The sequence below is a fragment of the Phocoena sinus genome, chromosome X, assembly GCF_008692025.1.
Source record: "Phocoena sinus isolate mPhoSin1 chromosome X, mPhoSin1.pri, whole genome shotgun sequence".
NCBI classification, from domain to species: Eukaryota; Metazoa; Chordata; class Mammalia; order Artiodactyla; family Phocoenidae; genus Phocoena; species Phocoena sinus.
Genome location: NC_045784.1, coordinates 1,911,270 through 1,935,819, shown reverse-complemented (window position 1 = coordinate 1,935,819; position 24,550 = coordinate 1,911,270). Strand labels below are relative to the sequence as shown.

At 44.9% G+C, this 24,550-nt stretch overlaps 1 long non-coding RNA gene across 1 annotated transcript in view; it reads left to right on the top strand.

Annotated features, from left to right (window-relative positions):
* The window catches only part of LOC116748150, a 45,414-nt gene that overhangs the window by 5,713 nt on the left and 15,151 nt on the right, over positions 1-24,550 (top strand). The window contains exons 4-5 of the long non-coding RNA XR_004348171.1: positions 7,591-7,640; positions 7,856-7,943. This is a non-coding gene — a long non-coding RNA (uncharacterized LOC116748150). The remainder of the gene's footprint in view (positions 1-7,590; positions 7,641-7,855; positions 7,944-24,550) is intronic.

Genomic DNA, 24,550 nt, shown 5'->3' with positions numbered 1-24,550 from the left:
GAGTCCAATGCTTCTCAGTACTTCTCCCCTCGTCTGGGAGCCGAGAAGCCCAAAAGCCAGAGAGACGACACTTGCTCTCGATCTTTTCTTTTCTTCAAAACGCCACGACTGCTTCCATGATCCCGCCTGCCTACATCCCTTCAGCTCACTTCTCGGAGTTGTTTCCACATAAATCACCACCTAATGCACTATGAAATCACCCACGACGCCGTCCTCTGGAATGCGCTTCGGGGTAACAGCTGCTGTTGGGTTTCTGCTCTTGCAAAACTGGTATTTATGGTAATCCATTTAGCAATTATGATTATCTCAGTTTGTGGGAGCTTGGCAGGGAGTTGACATGGCCTGGCTGCTTTGCAGAAGGAAAGATAATGGACTGAGTTTTCCAGAAGGAGATGACTCAGCGCCTTGAAAGCTGTGCGGAGCAGGGCCGTGCGGGGCTCGTTAGAGGGGAAATGGGATCTCTTTAGGGACACACCCATTACTGGAGACAGCTGGGGCTGTCAAGGGTGGCGTGGGCCTTACAGACAAGGTGTCCTCAAAGGTGGAAAACCCTCAGAAAAGCATCGGGAGATGATGTCTGCGGAATCTTCCATAGGAGACTTCAGAATAAGGTGTCATCGCAACGTCACAGAGACTGCACAGCTAATGGTTTCTTAAGGTTTTTGCTTGGCTTCTCCTCAGAGACGTAGGGCGCGGCTTGGCACCCCCGTCGTCTGTACAGAGCCAGGGAGGAAATATTGGGGGCTTTCTCGGCCCTACACGTCGTCTCAACTACTCGGCTCGGCCTTGCAACGGGTACACAGATACACGCGGTGCCTAAACGGATGCTCTTGGTTGTGTTCCAGTAAAGCTTTATTGATGTGAACTTCACGTCATTTTCAAGTCTCACAGAATATTGACTTTTTTCATGTCTTTTGACTTTTTCCCCCAACCATTTAAAAAGTACATACTTACTCTTAGCTCGTACACAGAAACAGGCAGCTGGCATGATCTGCTGGGTTATTTGATGGGTTATTAATCTACGGGTTATGGTTTGCCATCTGCTAGTATAGATGGCCTGTTTTAGCATTCTGCAGGGAAACAGAACCCATCGGATATCTATCCATATCTATATATCTATATCTATCACCTGTCATCTATCTGTCTAGTCTGTATGTCTGTCTCTTATCTACCCATCTCAGTCTATGTAATATTATCTATCTAATCCAATGCTCTGTCAATCATCTATTGACCTATCTATCTATCATCTATCTACTTATCCTACGGATCCTATCTAGCTAGCTAGCTATCCATCTATCTATCTGTTTAGCTATCAACCTCTCTCTCTGTCTATTATCTATCAATATCTATTCATCTATGTATGTCTGTATCTATCATCTATCTACTTATCATATGTATTATCTGTGTATCTATCTATCTACAGAGAGAGAGAGAGAATTGTTTACGAGTAATTGGCTCCCATGATAATGGAGACCCAGAAGTCCCACCATCTGCCATCTACAAGCTGGAAACCCCTTCCTACTTGCTCACCTGCAGAAGAGAGGACTGAAAGTGACTGATCCGTGTCCCAGGATACTTCGCAGCTGGGGTTGTCCCCTGAGCCAGATTCCTCCAGGTGCATCCACCGTCATTGCAGGAGTCCCAGAGATGAGCTAGAAAGGCTCACCATGAAGTACACATCTCCTGGCTAGCACCATGCGGTGGGGTCCTCTGGAGATGCTGGGGCAGGGTCCACTCTGCAGCCTTGGTGTCACGGAGACTGCAGAGTGGGGTGACAGTGTGCTGCTTCCACGCAAAGGTCTGAGGGGCTCTGGGTGCTTCTCTTAACTCCATGGAGCCTGGTGCTGGCGTTCCTGTCTGTGAGCCATCCAGCCTGGTCCTCCAGTATCCCAGACGTTGTTCTAAAAGCAGAACATTTGAAGCTCTAAGTGCTTCTATGTGTGGGGGCTGATAGAATCCTCATTTTCCACATGAGGAAGTTAAGATTTAGGGAGGTGAAGAGGTTTGAGAAGCTGGTGGCTAAAGGTGGTGCCGTTAATAAAATGAATCCCAAGGCAATTCACCCATTCAGTCTGATTCCCCTGCTAGTACAGCTACTGTGGCCTTGCGGACAAGGAAGGGGGCAGATGGAGAAAACAGATGCCGATTCTGTCCTCGTAATGTCCAAACAGCAAGGACTTGCTTTTATCTGTCTGCAGCTGGACTTAATTAGAACGTTAGATTGGTGAGCTGAAATCACCTGCTGGAGTTGGGTCAGACCATCCGACATGCCTGCGTTAAGTGGCTTTGTTTAAATACAGCCTGCAATGGATAATTTTATCTGTCAACTTGGCCAGGCCACAGTGACCAGTCAAACGGTTTAGATGTTTCTGGGAAGATACTTTATACCTGGAATGAACATTTGCATCAGTAGCCTTCGAGTAAAGCAGATGACCTGCTGTAATGTGGTGGGCCTTATCTAATCAGGTGAAGACCATAAGAGAAAACAGAATTTGAGGTTCCCCAGAGAAGAAGGAATTCTGCCTGAGTTTCCAGTTTGCTGCCCTGATGACACTTGAACGTACGACTGAAACATCAACTCTTACTGAATTTTCAGGCTGCTGGCCTGCCCTGGGGATTTTGGACTTGCCAGCCCTAGAATCATGTGAGCCAATTCCTTAAAATAACTTCTCTCCCTCTCTCGATGGATAGATAGATAGGTAGATAGGTAGATAGATAGATAGATAGAGATAGATAGATAGATGTGTTGGATGGATGGATGGATAGTTAGATAGATAGATAGGTAGGTAGGTAGATGGATAGATAGATAGATAGAAGTGATGGATGGATGGATGGATAGATAGGTAGGTAGATAGATAGATAGAAGTGATGGATGGGTGGATAGATAGGTAGGTAGGTAGGTAGATAGGTAGATAGAAGTGATGGATGGATGGATGGATAGATAGGTAGATAGATAGATAGATAGATAGAAGTGATGGATGGATGGGTGGATAGTTAGATAGGTAGGTAGGTAGGTAGATAGATAGAAGTGATGGATGGATGGATAGATAGATAGGTAGATAGATAGAAGTGATGGATGGATGGGTGGATAGATAGATAGATAGATAGATAGATAGATAGAAGTGATGGATGGATGGATAGATAGATGATAGATAGATAGATAGATAGATAGATAGATAGATAGATGTGATGGATGTACCCAGTGGTACATTTGTAAAATTAAAATAGATGTATGAACCCATTGACACGTTATCACCCCAAGTCTGCAGTTTACATTAGGGTTTGCTCCTGGTGGTGTACATTCTGTGGCTTTGGGCAAATGTATACTGACATGTATCCATCATTTTATCATCATACAGAGTAGTTTCACTGCCCTAAAAAATCTTCTGTGCTCTGTCTGTTCATTTCCCTTTTTCCCCTAGACCCTGGCAACCACTGATCTTTTTTTCTGTCTCCATATTTTGTCTCTTTTTTTTTATCATGTCATAGAGCTGGAATCACACAGTAGGTAGTCTTTTCAGATTAGCTTCTTTCGTTTAGTCATATGCATTTAAGTTTCCTTTCCCAGGTACTCTTTTTTTTCTTTTCTGTACTTTTTTTTTTTTTTTATAAATTTATTTTTGGCTGCGTTGGGTCTTCGTTGCTGTGCGCGGGCTTTCTCTAGTTGTGGCGAGCAGGGGCTACTCTTCATTGCGGTGCATGGGCTTCTCATTGCGGCAGCTTCTCTTGTTGTGGAGCACGGGCTCTAGGCACGCGGGCTTCAGTAGTTGTGGCACGTGGGCTCAGTAGTTGTGGCTCACGGGCTCTAGAGCACAGGCTCAGTAGTTGTGGCACACGGGCTTAGTTGCTCCGTGGCATGTGGGATCCTCCCAGACCAGGGCTCGAACCCGTATCCTCTACATTGGCAGGCGGACTCCCAACCACTGCGCCACCAGGGAAGCCCTGTACTTATTTTTTGAATATGTATTTTTTCATTGGGGTACAGTTGCTTTACAATGTTGTGCTAGCTCCTGCTACACAGCCAAGTGGCCCCACCGTATGTATGTACACACGTGTCCCCTCCCTTTCGGATTTCCCTCCCATCCAGGTCACCACAGAGGACCAAGTAGAGTTCCCTGTGCTATACAGCAGGTTCTCACTAGATACCTATTTCATACCCAGCGGCGTATATAGAGTTCAGAAAAAAAAACTGTCTATGTGCCTATTTATAGTAATATCTATAAGCCTTTCAGGATCCATCAGGGGGATTTCTCTTCCCCCAGCATCACCTCCCCCTCTGCTGTCATCAACTGACAATCACTTTTCTGGTTGTATTCCTCACCAGTCCTATATTCCAGATGTGGCAGCTGGGCAGGCATGCACGTGGACCACTATCTCTGTACATTTGCCACCCATAAACACTCACCTCATTCTACAGCCATTTCTTAATGTCTAGCCTCTTCACAAAACACATAGGAGTGAGGACTCACCCGATCTACCATTTTGGAAATGGTCTATAAATGTTAGAATGTGTCCTGCCGACATCCATCCCGCAATGCTCAGCTCACAAAAACCCATCTCCTCTTCCAGGATCCTGCCCTAGACTCGCCCCGCCGGCATACATCGCTTCTCTAGGCCTCCACGGTACCCAGGGTGACCCACCCCCAACCCCCAATGGAATGAAACGATGCCCACGGGCAATGAGCCAACCCAGTGAGGCATGAGGAAGATTGGAACCATCTGGAGAGGAAATCTCCATGAGGCTCTCTCTCTCTTGTGTTTTTTGGGTTTTTTTTTAATTTTTATGGGAGTAGAGTTGCTTTACCATACTGTGTTAGCTTCTGCTGTACAGCAAAGTGAATCCGCTCTACGTATACCTATATCCCATCTTTTTTGGATCCCCTTCCCATTTAAGTCACCACACAGCGGTGAGTAGAGTTCCCTGTGCTACACAGTAGGTTCTCATTCGTGATCTATTTTATACATAGTGCCAATGGTGGATATATGGGAGACTGGGGTTGACATATATACCCTGTGATTCTCTCTAAATAGCCTGGGTTCGGAAGAAATGGAAGCTTGGCTAGCGGGTGGCAGGACCCCAGTGGTAGCATGGCCGTGGGGCATGCAAACTGGACAGCCAACACCTGTAGCCATCTGATGACACCTAGTGGATACATCAAACATGGTGGGTTGTCCATGGCTTAGACGTCTCCTGCTACCAGAAGCTCCCAGGTGTGTCTGATTGGAGCTGAATCATGACAAGCCAGAGTTGAACTTGCTGGGATAAGAGCCAGGAGCCAGACATCACTGTCTCTGTGGAGATTTAGGGGAGCAGCAGGGACCACCCTCCTTGGCCGCTAGTTCTGGCATCATGGAACCCAACTTGTCTTCTGAGAACAGATGGGCTCCATGGGGAACAGGTGAACCACTGAGAAATGCATGAAAGATTCTCACAGCCGTTGACAGAGAGGAGAAATCCAGGACGAAAATGGTGGTCGACCTCTCTCTAAAAGAGAACACCCGACCTGGGCACATTACCTTATTTGTGGTATTTTCCACCTTCTGACCATTGAGAGCAGCTCGGGGGTAGGACGGCTTTGTTCTAATCATTTGAGAACTTGGGCTTACACTCTCCACCCCCCCACCCCGGTTCTAAAAAAAAAAAATCCTCCAAATCTCTTCTTACCCCCCAGTTTTCCCCTTCTGAGAATGGTCCCACGGTAGTTGAACCTTGAACCACGTGGAGGTTCAGAGCACCAAAAATTCGAGTATAACTTAGAGTCAGCACTCTGTGTCCATGGTGCCTCCATATACGAGGGTTCAGCTAACTTGGATCGTGTGGTACTGTCGTACATACTTAGTGGAAGAAACGTCCTTAGAAGTGGACCCACGCCGTTCAAACCTGTGTTGCTCAAGGGTCAACTGTATATATACATAATTATTCAAGTCAAAATCTGGAAGTGGGTGCTTATTGATTCCTTTCTTTCTGTCCTGATCTGAATAATGGTAAACCTTAGAGAATCTACCAACAAAGCAATACCCAGCCCAGCCACTTCTCCCCAAACCCACTGTGACACTTGGGTTTCTCCCTCCTGGTACTGAATCCGCTGGTCATGCTGGATCCAAGGTGTTAATGCACGTCAGACTTTTAGTCCGATGCCGGCACGCAGTAGGTGCTACAGAATTGTTGCCCGTGATTATTCTGAGAGTAATTGCCCACCCTGCCTCCCAGTTATTCTTCCATTGAATGGTTTTCCTCCAAATTGCTACTGACGTAAAAGCAACCTGGCCTGTAGAGCGATCAAACATCACGTATTAAAGGCCTTTCTGGGCAGAAGGATAATTCCATGTCAGGTGCAGTCAGGTTTAACCGTGTGTGACTATGAAAACCGTGATAAGGTGGGTGGTGGAATTTTTATAGGAGGTGATTGTGCCTTACGCATCAGATGCACGCCGTCACGGGAGAAGGCGCGGCAAGGGTTCATCTGAGAGGACCACGCCGCGATGTGTTTGTTTTCATAAACAGTGTGCTTGGTGTTGGAAATCTGTAGCATATGGGTGCTCGCTTAAACCAGTTATTCACTGGGTGTCATTTTCTCATAGAAACAATACTAAGCGTCTCCCCGTTCTATGTCAGGTACCACGTGGTGCTATACAGCGGTGCAAAAATCGTGCAGCCGGTTCTGCTTTCATTTTAGAAACAAAATGAGGAAGAGAGCTTGATTATCTTGGGCACTGACGAGCTGAATTTGAAGGAGTTGCAGGTGGAGGCGTGGGTGGTGTCATTGTCATTGGGTGATGGGAGGACACCACCGTGCTTTGTTCGGGACAGATCCGGGAAGGAGAAGAAAGATGGGATATCTGTGTGAAACAGCTCTGACGTGGTGTTCTCAGACTTTAACGTGCTCACGTGTGAGTCTGACATGGTGGGTCCGAGGCGAGACTTGAGAACATCCATTCGTGGCTGGCGCCCAGGCGATACAGATGCCCGGTGGCCCATGCGTTGAGTGGGAAGGGTCTAGAGACGTATTCCAGTGGCCCAACATAGTAGCCAGTAGTCCTCCCTGCCTAACTAAATGTAAATGATTTAAAATAAAAGACAACTTAAAAACCTCACTTCCTTGGTCATACCAGCTATGTTTCAAGCAAGTGCTGGGTAGCCGCCATGTTGGATGGCACAGCGTAGAACGTTATTCCAGCACTGCAGAAACTTCTGCAGGACTGTGTTCGTCTAGAGGCTGGCTATCACCAAGGAACATGTAGTTACAATAAGGCTAATGGGTTTTTAATCTTTGGAATTTTTTTTTGATTTTAAGATTCGAAGGGGCATGAATGAATACCCACATGAAATTCTGTATACCAGCGTAAAGCCCTTCATAATCAGGGCACAAATATATGTCCCTCAGAACATGGGGCTCCCTAGATATTCTAAAAAGCCCTGATATGAAAGTGCTAAATCCTGAAAAGTGTCCCAGATGCCACATTTCTAAATATGTTTGTTACACATACTCCTATGCCCCCTATGTAGGGTAGCTGTAGAAGTCTACAGCTATTTATATACACGTATCTGCATATTCTCATATTTTCTTACAGTTATTTTACATCCTCTAGGTGAGCAAAAGACAAGAAGATTCGGGCTTCCCGGAAGCGGAATCACGCAGGTGAGTAAACAGCTGAAAAGTCAACCAATCGCGTTTGAAAATGAGAAACTCACACTGGCTGCACTGTCACTGGAGATGCAGGAGGCTGATCCCGTTGAGACGTCGCGGGCTGTGTTGCTGAGAGTAAGGCGAACTGCCTTGACAAAGACCCCGGAGGATTTCGTAGACTTAACGCAACCACAGTTTGTTTATTTTAAATGACTCGTCCTCTGCAGGTGAGAAGATTTCTTCCCGGCGGTGAGTGAGAGATCCAGGTTCCTGGCCAAACTGGTCCTCTGCCATCAGCAACACCTGCCTCCCAAGGTACCCCTGCTTTCATTTGTTGGTTTGTTGCTGTTGGTGTCTTTTGTTGCCGTCGCTTCAGTGCCGCACGGCTGGAAGAGAGAAAACACGTACACGCGTACCCATGGGAGGTTTCCATGGTGTACATCCTTCTATTCACATTCCTTTAGCCAGAGCTCAACCACACAGACACATCAAATGCTGAGACCAGCTGGGAGGTGATGCCAAGCTGAGAAGAGGGATAATTTGGTTTGGGATCAGTTAGTAGCCTCTGCCCATGGATAAAACCCTCTTGATGCGTGTGCAAGCAGTGACAAGACTCATCCCTTGCTGCCGGGACTGTACGTTGGTACAATCGCTTTGGAAATCCATTTGGCGCCATCTTGAAAAGCTGAAGGTGACTCAGAAGTTCCCCTCATTGGTAGAAACTCTAGAGAATGTCTTGCACGTGTGTCCGTGTATAAGCGTGCTCTCAGGAGTAATGCCTCTCATACCGCAACCTGCAGACAACCCACGTGTCTGCTGGCAGGAGAGCAGATGTATAGAGTGTGAAGTGATCGACAGTGGAATATTGCACAAAAGGGAAGCAAGTTGACGTCCTCATGCATTTTAGAAATGCATTTTAGAAATGCACAGTTGAGAGAATAGAGTACAGGAGACCAGACAGTGTGCTATCAATGCATAAAGCAAGCAGAATGGAATACTAATACGTTATTGAGAAATGCAGAGACCTTCGGCGAAGTCATTACTATTTTCTTATTGCGCATAAAATTTGGGGAAATACTTAACTCTGGGGGGAGTGGTTCTTGAGGAGCATTGAAAGGAAAGGGGATGCCAGAGAGTAATAATGATTCGGAAATGTTCCCGACGTTTGAAGCGGCTCGTGGATCCGTGCTTGTTTTGTTCGTTCCTTTGTCTATTCGTTACGTTCACATCACTGCAAATCTTCTTTTGAAGATCGGCAACAGTTCACACAAAGGATAAGTTCGTTTTAGGCGCAGTAAACTAGTCTTAGCCAGTCCTGGGTGGCTTCCCACCCCCTGGTTAATTCCCCATCGTTGAAAGGATCTTTTTGATTCACGAGTAGCTTCTCTACGACCGTCTTCTGCTGTCACCATCATTTGCGGGGCTTTTTGATCATAGAGGTGGTGACCCAACCCAAACCAGGTCCATACGATTGATCCCGGAGGGAGGAAGCTCCTGGAACACTTCCAGATTCAGGGCAGAAGACAAACAGACTTGGCTGTTTTGTCTTTAGTTTGTAGAAGATCTTTTCTGGAAGGTTCCGGTCTTTTTCGTCAATGGCTGTTCTGCAGGGTTGTGATTTTGGTGTGTATTCCGCGAGGTGAGGTGACCTCGGGGTCTTTGCTCCGCCGTCTTTGCTGCTTGGCCCCCGACTGGGCTGTTTGGAGCCTGAACTCAATTCCTCTGCTTCCCATTGCTACATCCTGCCACCCCGAGTCTCCTTGCCTCTCTCTTGAGGAGACTAAGGGTGTTCGAATAGATAACTTGGGGAAGACCCTGACACAGGGTGCGTTAGAGGCTTGTTCAGTTCCCAAAGATCAGTCCCTTATGAGAGAGTTGCCCAGGAAGCCTGCAAGTTCCCGGCGCCCTGTGTCACCTCTGTCTCTGTCCGTGGCCCCGAATCAGCAGCTATGTGTCTCTCCCCCGCACTGCAGGACCCATTGCCACATCTGCACCGTGGATGTTACCCTGCCCTGAATCTCATTTACAGCATCCCTCTGCGGCTTTCTGCCCCGAGAAATGCTCCCCAGACATCTCCCCCTGAGACACACATGCCTCTGCTTTTGGAATCAGCCCCAGAGATTCACCCCCTCCCTCCCTACTACTTCCCTGGCATCCCCCCCCAACAGAGCCTGGCACGCTCCCTAGATGGTCTCTTTGCACTGTCTGTCATTTCATGATAGCCCTGGTCTCACTTCCCTACTCATCCCCCATTTGCCCGGTGGTCTCTGAGCAATGTGAAGGTAGGGGGTGCAGCTTCTCATTTTTATCAGTCCTGCCCCAGCACCGTGCCTGCTTTCGCCAATTACCACTGAGCATTTTCGAGAAATACTAGGCATGAGAAGTGCAGCTCAGGGATGAACCGTGCATACCGGTGCCTCATTGAGCTCAAGGGTCCGTGTCTTAGGTGGGATCCCCCAGAAAGCAGGGAGAAAGCAATAAGGCTGTGCTGGTCCAAGGAAGTGGCAGAGAGGGAACAGGGGCCGGGGCAGGGAAGCGGGGAGAGACAGCGCAAGGCAGGGTTACCGCTTCCGGGTATGAGCCCGGCTGACTGCTCCATCTTAGGCGCCCTCTTCCCGGTGGACAGAAGGAACTGACCCTCAAACAGAGGGAGGGAGAAGAAATTACCGGCTGGTAGATGCCCGTCTGCCGTTGTTCACAGACTCCAGCCTTCCACGTGGGGTCTTAACCTGCCCATGCTTTGGGGTTGTAATATATCAGCTGGAAATGGAAATGAATATATGTTTGCATCTGTATATGCATATAGATCTATGTGTGTGAATCTGTGAATATATATATATATATTCCCCAGAGAACATATATTATAGTCAATATTAGATTTAAGATGGACATATTATATGTGATAATATATAAGGCATATATATAACATATATTATATATACGTCTATATATAAGTATATATATTAACATACATAAAATAATATTATATATAATATTATATATTATTGCATATTTGATACATATATGTATAGCCCATTTGGGCTGTTATAACAAAGTACCACAGACTGGGTGGTTTAGGAACAACAGACACTTATTCTTCCAGTTCTGGAGGGTGAGATTTCAAGATCTGCTGGCAGATCTGGTGTCTGCTGAAAGCCTGATTCCTGGTTCCTAGACGGACATCTTCTTGCTATGTCCTCACACGGAGGAAGGGGTGAGAGAGCTCTCTGGGGTCTCTTTTATAAGGACACTAATCCCATTCGTGGGGGCACCGCTCTCCTAACCTCATCACCTCTTCATACCATCACCTTGGGGGTTAGGGCTCCAACATACGGATTTTGGAGAACATAAACATGCAGACCCTAGTGATGTATCTATAAGGAGATTTGCTGTAGGGAAGTGGTTCATGCAGTTATGGAAACTGAGAAGCCACAAGATCTATAGTCAGCAAGGTGCAGGCTCAGAAGGGTTGATAGTGTCAACTCCGCTCTGGGTCTGAAGGCGAAAGACAGATGTCCCTGTTTGAAGACAGACAGAGAGAAGTTCCTTCCTTTTTGTGGGAGAGTAGATCCTTATGTTCTACTCAGGCCTTCAGTCGACTGGATGAGGCCCACCCACATGGTGAAGGGCAAGCTGCTTTATTCCGTCTCCTGATTCAAATGTTCACCTCATCCAACAAGGTCCTACTGCATACAGCCTGGGGAACTATATTCAGTACCTTGTAATAAACCATAATGGAAAAGAATCCGAAAAAGAACCTATATATATGTGTAACTGGATCACTTCGCTTTACACCTAAAACTAACACAACATGGTAAATCAAATGTACTTCAGTTTTTAAAAAATGTTAATCTCATCAAGAAACGCCCTCCCAGACACACCCAGAATCATCTCTGACCAAATATCTGGGCACTTTGTGGCTCAATCAAGACACTAAAAATTAACCATCATAATGTCTATGTATATGTGTGTGTGTGTGTGTGTGTGTGTGTGTGTGTGTGTGTATGTGTGTGTGTGTGCATACATCTTAGGATGCATTCAGCACCGGGCCGAATAAAGGATAGAATTTTTGCTGGAACATATGGGCGCTGTAACAGTATTCTAAAGTCATTCTGAAACATCATTTGCAACGTCCAAATACAAATTAAGGGAAGGATCTGAAAAAATAAAAGATAGAACGTAGCCAGTTGGCCAGGCATACAGCATTCAGACAGCTGTGATGCCACATAAAAATTCCAGTAACTCCAGAAAGTTTCCATGTGTTCTGCGCTCCCCACTGCTGAGGAAAAGATACCCATCCGGTCACCCTGTCATGGTCACGGCATTTGAAGGAACTGGCTTCTGGCAGCCCTGCAGCTATGAGGTCTGCAGGGTGTTTCTTTCTCCCTTACATTCCTCTCTAGAAAATCTGTGTTCCCAGTTCATTTAAAGAAGGCAGGGCGTTATTTCATTCTTTGTTATGGAGGAGTAATATTCCATTGTATCTATAGACCACGTCTTCTTTATCCTTTCGTATATGGATGGACACTTAGGTTGCTTCTCAGCCATAAAAAAGAGTGAAATATTGCCATTTGCAGCAACATGGATGGACCTAGAGATGATCATACTCAGTGAAGTAAGTCAGAGAAAGACAAATATCATATGATATCACTTATGTGTGGAATCTAAAAAAGTAATACAAAGCAACTTACTTACAAAACAGGAACAGACTCACAGACATAGAAAACAAACTTAGAGTTACCAAAGGGGAAAGTGGGGGGACAGATAAATTAGCAGTATGGGATTAAGCAGATACAAACCACTATGCATAAAATAAACAACAAGGACCTACTATAGCACAGGGAACTATATTCAATATTTGTAATAACCTATAATGGAAGAGAGTATGAAAAAGAGTAGATATATGTTATATATAGGAATATATATTATATGTAAGAATATATATTATATATAAGAATATATATAATATATATATATAATATATATATATATATATATACACATAAGTGAACCACTTTGCTGTACACCTGAAACTAACGCAACGTTGTAAATCGACTCTACTCAATTAAAAAATAAAATAATAAAAAACATTGCAGGGCAGGTTCAAACTCAGTTTAATTTTAAAATGACAAAGGCAGCCACCCTGGGACGAAAGTGAATTACTCACTTCTTTACTCTGCATCAGAAACAAAACTTCCAGCCTCACAATCTGGTACCGCGACCTAAATGTGGAGAAGGATGTGGTCTCATTTTGTTTCATGAAGCAGCTGTTGTAACCGTCCCTCGCATCCCGGGCTTATTACGCTTTACCCAGAAGTTCTTTTCACTTTGGAAGGCGGACGGTTTGTAATTGCGTATAAAGTAATAAAAACGACCAGATAACCTGTTTTTGCAGAAGATGCCAGAAATAGTTCAGACAAAAGGCACACATGCCCAAGAATCTTTAAGCAATATATAAGAAAACGCAAAGATTGCGACAGTCTCTTAAGCTATGCCTTAGGACTGTGTCTATTTATGAGAAGCTAGCTTCGCCATGACAAATATTTCAAACCACGGCAGACAGTGTGTCTGGTGGGGTCACCCAGGCATCTTATCAGCCAGAATTCCACGCAGCAGGCATACAGGGACTGCCTCATTGTCTGGAAACCCTAAGGATGCATATTTACCCTTGATAAACGCCTAATTAGAGCTAATGTAACGTTATCCTTGTAAGCAATTCTGTAGTAAGATAGACCATTGGATGAATCACCACAGATGTCTCATCTCTCCTGTTAGGCAACCAACATTTAACATCTCTTTGTGGCATTTCATACTTAAAACTTGGCAGTGAAGATTCAGGACCGGAGTGCAATTTTTAAACAAAGCGTGAGGCATACCATTTGGGCTTTTTCTTGAACACTAGACTTCGGGATAATGAGCTAGATTCTCTCATCCTACAAGACCTTTCGGTAACCAGTCCAGTTCTGAGGAAGAATTGGCCCCAGTGTTTCAGAAGATGGTAACTCACTAATCCACTAATATTGATGAGTATTCATATATTAGTCTTCGTGGGCAAGACCTTTCCTAACAGAGGTCACTTCTTGAATTTGATGACGCTCTGCGTTTTCTAAACTCACATTTTCCGTGAGTCTCAGTGCATATGGGTGGTGCCAAGATAGCAGAACACCATGGCGGACGGCATGGGGCAGGGCTGGCCCAAGGGGGTTATGAGCAGTTTAACAGGCATTTGTGTGTAAGGGTCTGAGCATCTGTTGGATTATTTGTGTACTTTCTGCTTCATCTTGCACTCTCTCGGATGGAAAGAAGTGTTGCCAAGTGACACGGAGAAAGCCAGTGAGCATTTCTGGTTTTCATTTCTCCATAGTCCTTTTTATACGGGTTCTCCCTGTCCCCTTGCAGTGCATTGTATGTGTCTTTTTTTTTTTTTTTTTAACAGAGTGCCCTGAGCTGAAAGGATTTCTTTCCTCCAAACTACACGGGAAACCTCTTCTTCAAGATAAGAATGAAGCCTATTTACCTTGTGTGGATAAAGCCTCATGCACTACTGGTCCTATTTCAGCCGCTCGGTGAATGTCTGTCTAATACAAAGCCGTGAAATTCCTAGGAAACACGGGCGAGTGAGTCACAGGGGATACGTGTTTTTGACATCTACTGTCGTTGTTTCTGAAACATAAAGAGATTCTGCAGTGCCTCCATTTTCCCCAATTTCAGCCATGGCAGCTGCACCCTAGCTTCCCACAGATAAGAAAAAGGGGGGGGCTTCCCTGGTGGCGCAGTGGTTGAGAGTCCGCCTGCCGATGCAGGGGACGCGGGTTCGTGCCCCGGTGTGGGAGGATCCCACGTGCCGCGGAGCGGCTGGGCCCGTGGGCCATGGCCGCTGGGCCTGCGCGTCCGGAGCCTGTTGCTCCGCAACGGGAGAGGCCACAGCAGTGAGAGGCCCGCGTACCGCAAAAAAAAAAAAAAAAAAAAAAAAAAAAAGAAAAAGGGGGGAAGACAATAAGGTCCTTGAATACCTCAATCTGAATATGTAGCCTGTCCTCACAGCCTGACTACCCAAGGCGTCCGTAGATGGTTCGATTTCCGTTCCGTGCAGGTCAGGAGCTTCTCCAGCAACAATAGGGAGCTACTGCTTCCAAAACCCAGAGGCAGAGAGACAGCGTCTTTTCCAGCAAAGACGAGGGCTTGACACACAGAGAAGTATTTGTGTGGGGGGCAAAGAAGAGTGTAGCTCCAAAGAGGCCTTTGCAGACACGCGTGTGCAAAAGGAAATCTCTTGGAAGGGCCATCTGTGAATATCAAGGGAACAGTAGCACTGGCTTTTCAGCGTTTTCCAATTCAGGCAACCCTGCTCCTTGTGCGACTCAGAATTTAGAATCGATTCTCGTTCCTGAGCATAACTGACGTCGCTTTGATCTTCATATATTTGTCACGGAAGCCAAGAACCTCCTAGGATACCCCCCTTCCTCTTCACGTCGGGATTATCCACAACAAATCTCAAAAGTTAGGTCGGCAAGGGAGCTCTCGGTCACTTCCCGTTACACCTCCTCCGTCAGTCTTGGTTCCACGGCCAAGAGCAAAACCCACGGTCCGTTCCTGACCTCTCTCCTCCCCTCCACATCCCCTAGAACAGCATCCAGTTCATAGGATGGTGTTTCTGCCCCCAGAGCCTGTCCCGAACCGGTCCCTTTCCTTCATCTCTAAGAGAGCTACTCCTTAAATCCATCCCCCTCTCTTACCTGCACGCCTGCGATAGCCCCACGGCTGAGCGTCTGCATACAACGTCACCCCACGTAGTCTTTTCTGCGCCCCAGCCAAAGCATGTTCAGAAGCGTAAACCTTCCACCATCTTCCTTACCCCAAACTGTCCGCTGACTTCCCGTCACACTGAGGACGACATTCACACTCCTTCACATACAGTACCTGCCCATGCATTTTTTGGACCCATCTGTCTCTCCAGCCTGTTTTCCCGTCTCTCTTCCCTACACCCCCTCCTCTTCCCTTGTCTGGGTGGAATTAGGTCACTTAAAAGGCAGGCACTTCAGTGTGATCAGCACAGCTGCCTCGTAAGTCTGCGCACAAGCTACGTTGTCAATGACCTATTGACCGTTGATAAATGCCAGTTCATTGCCATTTTTATATTATTTTTACTGAACGATAGTTGATTTATAATACTGGAATAGTTTCAGGTGTACAACAAAGTGATTCAGTTATATATATATATTCAGTTATAGATAGATGGATAGATATTCTTTTCCATTATAGGTGACGACAAGATATTGAACAGTTTCTTGTGCTCTACAGTAAATCCTTGTTGTCTATGTGTTTTGTATATAGGAGTTTGTATCTGCTAATCCCAAACTCCTAGTTTATGCTTCCCCTCCCTTTCCCCTTTGGTACCCATAAGTTTACTTTCTGCGTCTGTGAGTCTGTTTCTGTTTTGTCAATAAATTCACTTGTATTATTTTTTTAGATTCCACATACAAGTGATATCCTATGATAGTTGTCTTTGTCTGACTTACTTCACTCAGTCTCAATCTCTAGGTCCATCCATGTTACTGCAAATGGCAATATTTTACTCTTTTTTATGGCTGAGAAGCAACCTAAGTATCCATCAATAGATGAGTGGGAAAAGAAGATGCGGTGTGTGTGTGTGTGTGTGTATATATATATATATATATATATATATATATATATATATATATATATGGCAATATCACTCAGCCGTTGTTAATCGGTAGGTTATGTAGATGTTGCCCGTCCAGAGATCTCCTTTCACTGCAGTCAATAAACATCGAAGGATTTAAACTGTTTGACGTGGAGCTTGTCTTGGGGCCACCCTGGCGCCAGGGAGAAGGGAAACAGCTATAAAGCCCAGAGACGTAAATCGCTCTTTGGATATCCTTAAATTGCAGGCTTAGTGAAAACTGACAAGGTATGAATATGAGTAGTGCAAAGATGGTTGCAGTCAAGCCGACCTTTTCTATGTATGGGGGAAAGTTTTTTAAACTTCTTTCAGAGTGAATGTGTGTATAGGCCAAGACCCAAGACCCATCAACACCGTTGTGATGTTTGCACAGATCTCATTTGAAAATGCGATCAAATATTTTGGAGAGGCTTTCCTTGAAACCTATAGTTGAGAAGTAACGGTCCCCTCCAGTCCCTCTGGGCTGGGCTTTGGCACACAGGTTTTCCAATGCAAAAGAAACATTTATTTTTCTGTGGAAGGATGAAAAGGAGAAACTCGAGGCCCACATCATCTGTTTAAGGAAAGAGAAGGAGCCTCGAATAGGGTGAACAGCGTCTCCCCAGATTTATGTTCACGTTGAATCTCTGAATGTGATTGTCTTTGGAAAGAGGGTCTTTGCAGGTGTAACTAGTTAACGATGAGGTCATCCTGCAGCAGGCCGAACACGAAATCCCATGAGGGTGTCCTTAAAAATGAGGAAGGCTCAGGGATGGGGTGTAACTCTGGAAACAGAGATGGGAGTGATGCGTCTACAAACCAAAGAACACCAAGGATTACCCACAGCCGCCGTCAGCTGGTGAGGGACGGTGGGTGGAGCAGATTCTCCCCAGGAGCCTCGAGAAGAAACCAAGCCCGCTGACACCTTGGTCTCAGACTTCTGACCTCCAGAGCTGGAAGAGAATAACTTCCATTGTCTTGCCAACCCAAGACATGGTGTTTTGTTATGGCAGCCGCAGGAAACTAACACGCCTAGCTTTGTTGACAGCCTGGGTTCTGGAGAGAGTATAAGCTTTAGACGTTTTACAGCCTTTCCGACACATTCTGTACTGGAGCCTCCCAAGGGGAGCTCGTAGGTGTCACAAAGAGTGTGAGAAGCACCCCCAAATCACAGATGCTCCAGGATTGCCATCATTGGAACGAGTCTGGAATTGCTTTCTCTAAGTGACCCCTTCACGTTCCTCTGAGCCTCATACTTCCACGTCCATGGTAATCCTAAGCTCAAAAAGAAAGCTAAACGTCCCTCCAGAGCCTCTCCGTACGGTGCGGTTGCACAAACTCCAAAGCATGTAAACAACAGGCTCAGCCTCCTCAAATTTGCTGCCAAGTGTCAGAGATAAATCATCCGTCTTCGGGGCCCACATGCAATCACCAGCAAATTAAACTTTATCTTTCACATCCTGCATTGCCAAATGCTTTTTTTGTTTTGGGGGGGTTTTTCGGTAGCAATTAAAGATGCGTTCCCCCAGTGACCGTTCTCGGGAGGAGACTTCAAGGACGCTTTCCAGACCGAGAGCAGAGGATACCACTTCATGCTTTCGATGGAGAGGAGCTCTGCTGGAACAGGGCATTCTTTGTGACGTGGCCAGGAGGGATTTCAACGTGTAGATTAATGGACTTTCTGAAGAAAGAGATCACCGTGGAGTTTCATTGTTTTCTTGTTTTTAACTGAAGTACAGTTGATTTGCAGTGTTTCAGGTGTACAGCAGTGATTCCGTTTCATATTTTTTTTCAGATTCTTTTCGATTTCAGGTTATTATAGATATTGAATAGAGTTCCCTGTGTTATACAGTAGGTCCTTGCTGTTTATCTATTTTATATATAGTTGTGTGTATACGTGAATCCCAAACTCCTAATTTATCCCTCCCTTTCCTCTTTGGTAACCGTAAGTTTTTTTTTTTTTCTGTCTGTCAGTCTATTTCTGTTTTGTAAATAAACTCATTTGTTTCATTTTCTTAGATTCCACATATAAGCAACATCACACGGTATTTGTCTTTGACGTACTTCACTCAGTGTGATCATCTCCAGGTCCGTCCATGTTGCTGCAAATGGCATTGTTTCGTTCTTTTTTATGGCTGAGTAGTATTCCATTGTATATCTGTAGCACATCTTCTTTATCCATTTATCCGGTTTTTTTTTTTTTTTTTTTTTTTTTTTTGTCTGACCCTGCTTGTATACCTCTTCCACTGGAACCCTTCTCTCTAGTGCTTGTCAAGGTTACTATTCAGGGGTTGTAATCTGGGACGAGACTTCAGGACATGTGCACCCAGGAAGGTCATGGCACAGTTACCACAGGTAAGAAGAGAACAGCTGGAGGCTCCACCCACTCGCAGTTTGGTTGTTGGCAGAGTCTGAGAAATCAGCCTCCTAGCAGCTCATCAAGGGAAAGGTCAGGTGTCCGAGCTGCGGAGACGCAGGCAGTGACTCCAGCCCACAACGTTCTCCACCTGCCCGACTGCCCTGGTGTTGGCTTCCATCCATGCAGTGCGTCCTCTTACTGCATTCAGCGGGGAACGTTCTCATACCGTCCTGCAACCAATGCACGTGCACATCTGCTTTCCCTTCAGGTACAGCGTGGTCCTGAGAAAAGACAGGGCAGTGTGACCCTGACAAATCCGGCCATCTCACCTCGGGGAGGAGTCTACCAAACACGGATGCTAGGACACTCAAATTAAACAATGCACGTTTTTAAAAATTACTTTTTTTATTAAAGTAGAGTTGACTTACAATGTTGTGTTGGTTTCTGCTGTCCAGCAAGGGGACTCAGTTATCCATATATATACATTCTTCTTCATATCCTTTTCCATTGTGGTTTATCACAGGATACTGAATATGGTTCCCTGTGCTCTACAGTAGGGCCTTGTTGTTTATCCGTCCTGTACATAATAGTTTGCATCTGCGAATCCCAAACTCCCAGTCCTTCCCTCCCCCCCATCCCTCCCCCTTGGCTACCAGAAGTCTGTTTTCTATGTCTGCAAGTCTGTATCTGTTTCATAGGTAAGCTCACTTGTGCCATAATTTTAGATTCCACATATAAGTGATATCATATGGTATTTGTCTTTCTCTGTCTGACTTACTTCTCTTAGTACGATCATCTCTAGGTCCATCCATGTTGCTGCAAACGGCATTGTTTCCTTCTTTTTTATGGCTGAGTAGTATTCCCCTGTATATATGCACCACATCTTCTTTATGCATTCCTCTGTTGATGGACACTTAGGTTGCTTCCGTGTCTTGGCTATTGTAAATAGTGCTGCTGTGAACATTGGGGTGCATGGATCTTTTTGAATTAGGCTTTTGTCTGGACGTACGCGCAGGAGTGGGATTGCTGGATCGTATGGCAGCTCTATACTGATTTTGTTAAGGAACCTCCATACTGTTCTCATAGTGGCTGCACCGGTTCGCATTCCCGCCAACAGTGGAGGAGGATGAGGAAATCGTATTTTTAAAGAGACAAGGAGCCTAAGACTATCTTCATGTCCTGGATTAGATTGTTCAGAACGTCCCATGAAGTGTAAACTCAGAAACCACAACCTGCCTTCATTTTCACTTTTACAGATGTAAGGGGAAGTAGGAAGACCATTGAAATAACAGTATGTGTATTCATGCAGTAAAAAAAAGAAATTAACCTTTCATAGAATGTGAGTGTGGTTTTGCTCTCATGAAACTTCTTTTGACTTTTGTGACAGCCAAACTCCAAGGCTTGGCTGCAGGCATGTCCCCTTGGTTATTTATGTGGAGCAAAGGCAGGGACCAGGTCAGTAAAGCTGTAACCTGACATCCAGGAAGGACACACATCATAGGAACACTTTTCTTTCCGAAGGCTCAGATTTGTCACCTTGAAGCTCCCACTTGAGAGTTTCAGAAAGGAATCTGGTGCAGGGCGGCTTGTGCTAAGAGTAGTAAAAACAATCTCCAAATCTCAGTGGGTTAGGACAGAAATATTTATGTCTAGTTCCTGCAAAGCCCAACGGGGTTGTTCCCCATTGGGGGATTCTCTTGGGCCATTCTTTGGGGTGAGCAGCCCCTAGAAGAGATCCCCGTGGCCTACCACTCCTAACACTCACACTCTTGTGTAGACCTTTTCCACAATGGACCAGCTTTGTTCGGTGCAACCGATGTGACAAAGGCGATGGTTATGTCACTTCTACAAGTACATTAGAAAAGAGATTAGTCTTACTGTTACGTTTAAGTTTCCTACAGATACGTGTTCTCTTCTTTCTTGTATGTAGAATAGACTGATCCCTTGGGACGCTGCTGGTTGGGAGATTTTTGTTTTTAACGGGACCCGTCTTCTGCCCAGTTGCCGTTGGTCAGAATCAGTTAACATTGTCCAGTGTACCGGTATTGGGGCGGGGTGCAGGTAGGGTGTGGTCTTGCTGTGTTCCCTGGGGGATAAAGGATCATTTCTGTAAACTTCCCCCAAATTCCTGGTCATCTCTACCTTCATAGCCCTGCAAGATTTCGTGTTTTGATCAACAAGCTCTATTTTCAGATTATGTGCATAACCGTCTTCCTTCTTATTAAAAAAAATCACAGCGGTTCTAAATATTACATTAGACTGGGATTCAAAGTCAGTGCTGTACCCAGATAGTCTATGTCTGCTTTTTCATCAGGGTCAGTGTATTGCTAGAACAGTCAGAATAAATCTCCTGTTTTTTAGAACTATATAGCCTATCTTTCAAAATTCAGATTCACATTCCCTGATGCATCTGATCATTTAGATGACGTTGAATTCTGGAGAACTATTTCAGGTTGGTCAAACGTATGAATTTACAGTTCCAGGAACATGTGACATATGGAAAAATAAGGAATGACTCTAGCATTTAGGTGAACACTGCGTGTTTCGTGTCTTTGCCCCTTTGCGTAGCATTTAGAAATTTCCGTCATAAAAAAAGTGCAGAGGAACAGTTGCTTCGGAAGATGCGAAGTTTCATAACCCACGTTACCTGCAACGGAGAAGATAAGTAAGTCTGGTAATGCCGTTGCTGTGTTTGCTAGCAGACTTTCTGATACATGAGAATATGGGCAAATGGAAAAAAACAGTGAATTCCTTTATCATCCTTTCTCCGTAAAATAACCTTTTTCGCTGCTCCGGAAGCGCATTTATACAGCAAGTGACGTATTCCATGAAGTTAAATATTTGGGTTGGTGTGTTAGTAAATTTGCCACTAGAAATACAGACAGCATTTTAAATTCCACGTTGCTTCCTGGGCACAAACTTTTCACTGCGGTCTTCAGATCGTATTTCTTGGACTTCCTCATGAATTGGCTTGAGGACGGCTGCCACAAATGCTAATGAGGTGATAGGAAGCATTTAAACCCAGCTTCTGTGAGATTTGACACAAGACATTATTTCTGGATATTTTCCCAGCTCCCTCGACTCTTTCCCCCCTAAGCAAGGCTTCTGTCTATCCGCTAGACTGCATCACAGTGACAAAACACTACACTGCGTTTGTGTGATCAATCTTTAAGCAATAAAATTGCTGATTTATCTGTTTGGTGGGTCTCTCGTTTATTGTTCTCATTTACTCCATGGGAAAACCACTTCCGGAATCTGCTGCGGAGAAGGTGGAAGGCAAAAAGAATGTTTTGCCGGCAACCTCTGGCTCCGCACGAAAAGCCAGCCCCCAGGACCTGAGCCAAGTGCATTCTGATCGGAAACGTCGACGGGTTTCCAGCTTTCCACTCACACACGAAACGAGGTGTGCTGTCCCGGTTTTCCTTTCTATTCAGATGTAGTCGCTTTGGAGATGGTTCTCCCGAGAGGCGATGGGATGCCAGGTGTGCACGGCTCGGAACGCAGAGTTCATTGCTCAAGATAAAGGGAAACACCCACAGAGGCCCCCATCACCCCCGTGGATGGAATGATCCTCCGAGAGTTGGCGCCTGGTGAGAAGTTCGGGAGGCTGCGCAGCCAACAACGGGGCTGCGGAAAGCAGACGTGATTGCGAGATGCAAATCTCCAATGAAGTACAAAATCTGCAAGGCTCAACCGCCTCCGCGGGCCTCGCGATTGATGGAGAGGACGTGAATGAGCGGCTGCTGTCCAGAGAGACCGCGGGAAGGTGCTGCCCTAGAGGAGGGAGGGGAACACATTCTGCTGTCGCTGAGAAGCTGAATAAGTAAATATCATTAGAGCAGAATGGAAAGGATTCATACGCTGTCAAAGCAGAACGAAGGTGGGACTTGTGTCAAGCAAAGAGTGAGGGATACTTGATCCAGCAATCCCACTCCTGGGCATGGATCCAGATGAGACTCTAATTAGAAAAGATGCATGCACCCCAGTGTTCACAGCAGCACTGTTTACAGTAGCCAGGACGTGGAAGCAACCTAAGTGTCCATCAGCAGGTGATTGCTTTAGGAGGATCTGGTATATACACAATGGAATACTACTCAGCCGTAAAAAAGAATGAAATTATGTCATTTGCAGCAACACGGATGGACCTAGAGGTTATCATACTAAGGGAAGTCAGTCAGACGGAGAAAGACAAATACTGTATGATAGCACTTATATGTGGAATCTAAACAAAAGTACAACAAACTAGTGAATATAGCAAAACAGAAGCAGACTCACAGATACAGAGAAGAAACTAGTGGTTCCCAGTGGGGAGAGGGAAGCGGGGAGGGGCAAGATAGGGGGAGGGGATTAAGAGGAACAAACTACTGGGTATAAAATAAATAAGCTATGAGGATATATTGTACAACACAGGGAGTATTGCCAGTATTTTGTAATAACTATAACTGGAGTATAATCTATAAGAATTTGGAATCACTACTTTGTACACTTTAAACTAATATAATATTGTAAATCAACTAGACCTCAATTTTTTAAAAATTGGTTTTAATGTAGCAGGAATAAGGAAGATAGATGAATAATACAGAAGTACTCTTTGGTGCTTTTGTGTATACAACAAAAAAGAAATAGACTCTCTCGTATAGAGAACAAACTAGTGGTTCCCAGTGGGGAGAGGGAAGTGGGGAGAGGCAACATAGGGGGAGGGGAGTAAGAGATATAAACTACTGTGTATAAAACAAAGGCTACATTGTACAGCACAGGGAATATAGCCAATATTTTGTAATGACTGGAAATGGAGTACAGACTATAAAAGTTTTGAATCATTTTGTTTATACCTGAAGCTAATATAATATTTTAAATCAACTATACTTTAATTTTAAAAAAAACAGTTATAGGAATTTGGGAGAAAAAAATATAAAGGAAACAATGAAATGATTCCAAGGACATTTAAACTGCAAAGTCAGCTAATCTGAATAATTTGTGTATTAGTAAGTGTTTCCCTTGTAAATATTAAAAATATACAAGAGAGAGACCTCCCTGTCCTATTTTTGCAACACCTTTTGAATCTATAATCACATAAGCATTAAAAGTTTAAAATTTTTTAAAGGGGAGGGCTTCCCTGGTGGCGCAGTGGTTGAGAGTCAGCCTGCTGATGCAGGGGACGCGGGTTCGTGCCCCGATCCGGGAAGATCCCACATGCCGCGGAGCGGCTGGGCCCGTGAGCCATAGCCGCTGAGCCTGTGCGTCCAGAGCTTGTGCTCCGCAACGGGAGAGGCCACAACAGTGAGAGGCCCGCGTACCGCCAAAAAAAAAAAAAAAAAAAAAAAGTTTTTTAAAGGGGAGAAAAACAAGGAGACAAAGAAAATGTGTCCATTTAGAGTTTCTGTCATGTTCTCCTCTTAAGTGATAGAATTTTAGTCTTGTGTCTCTAAAGTTGGAAGGATCTTTGGATATTATCTGACTCAGAGGAGAAAATTAAGAACCAGAATAGTTGTGGACTTTTTTATTAATTTTAAGGTCACACAATTGGTAAGAAAATTTTTTAAAAACAGAAAGAAGGGGCCGAGTCATACTTGAAGAAACAGTGGTTGCTCATTTTAGCAGATCTGCGAATGACTTCTTTTTTAACTTTTTATTTTATATTGGAGTATAGGTGATTACCAGTGTTGCGTTAGTTTCAGGTGTACAGTAAAGTGATTCAGTTATACGTATACACGTACCTCTTCTTTTTCAGATTCTTTTCCCATTTAGGTTATTACAGAATATTGAGTAGAGTTCCCTGTGCTGTACAGTAGGTCCTCCTTGGTTATCCATTTTATTTATTTACTTTTTCTTGAGGAAACTTTATTGAGAACAATACTTGAGTTTCAAAATCACAGTAAA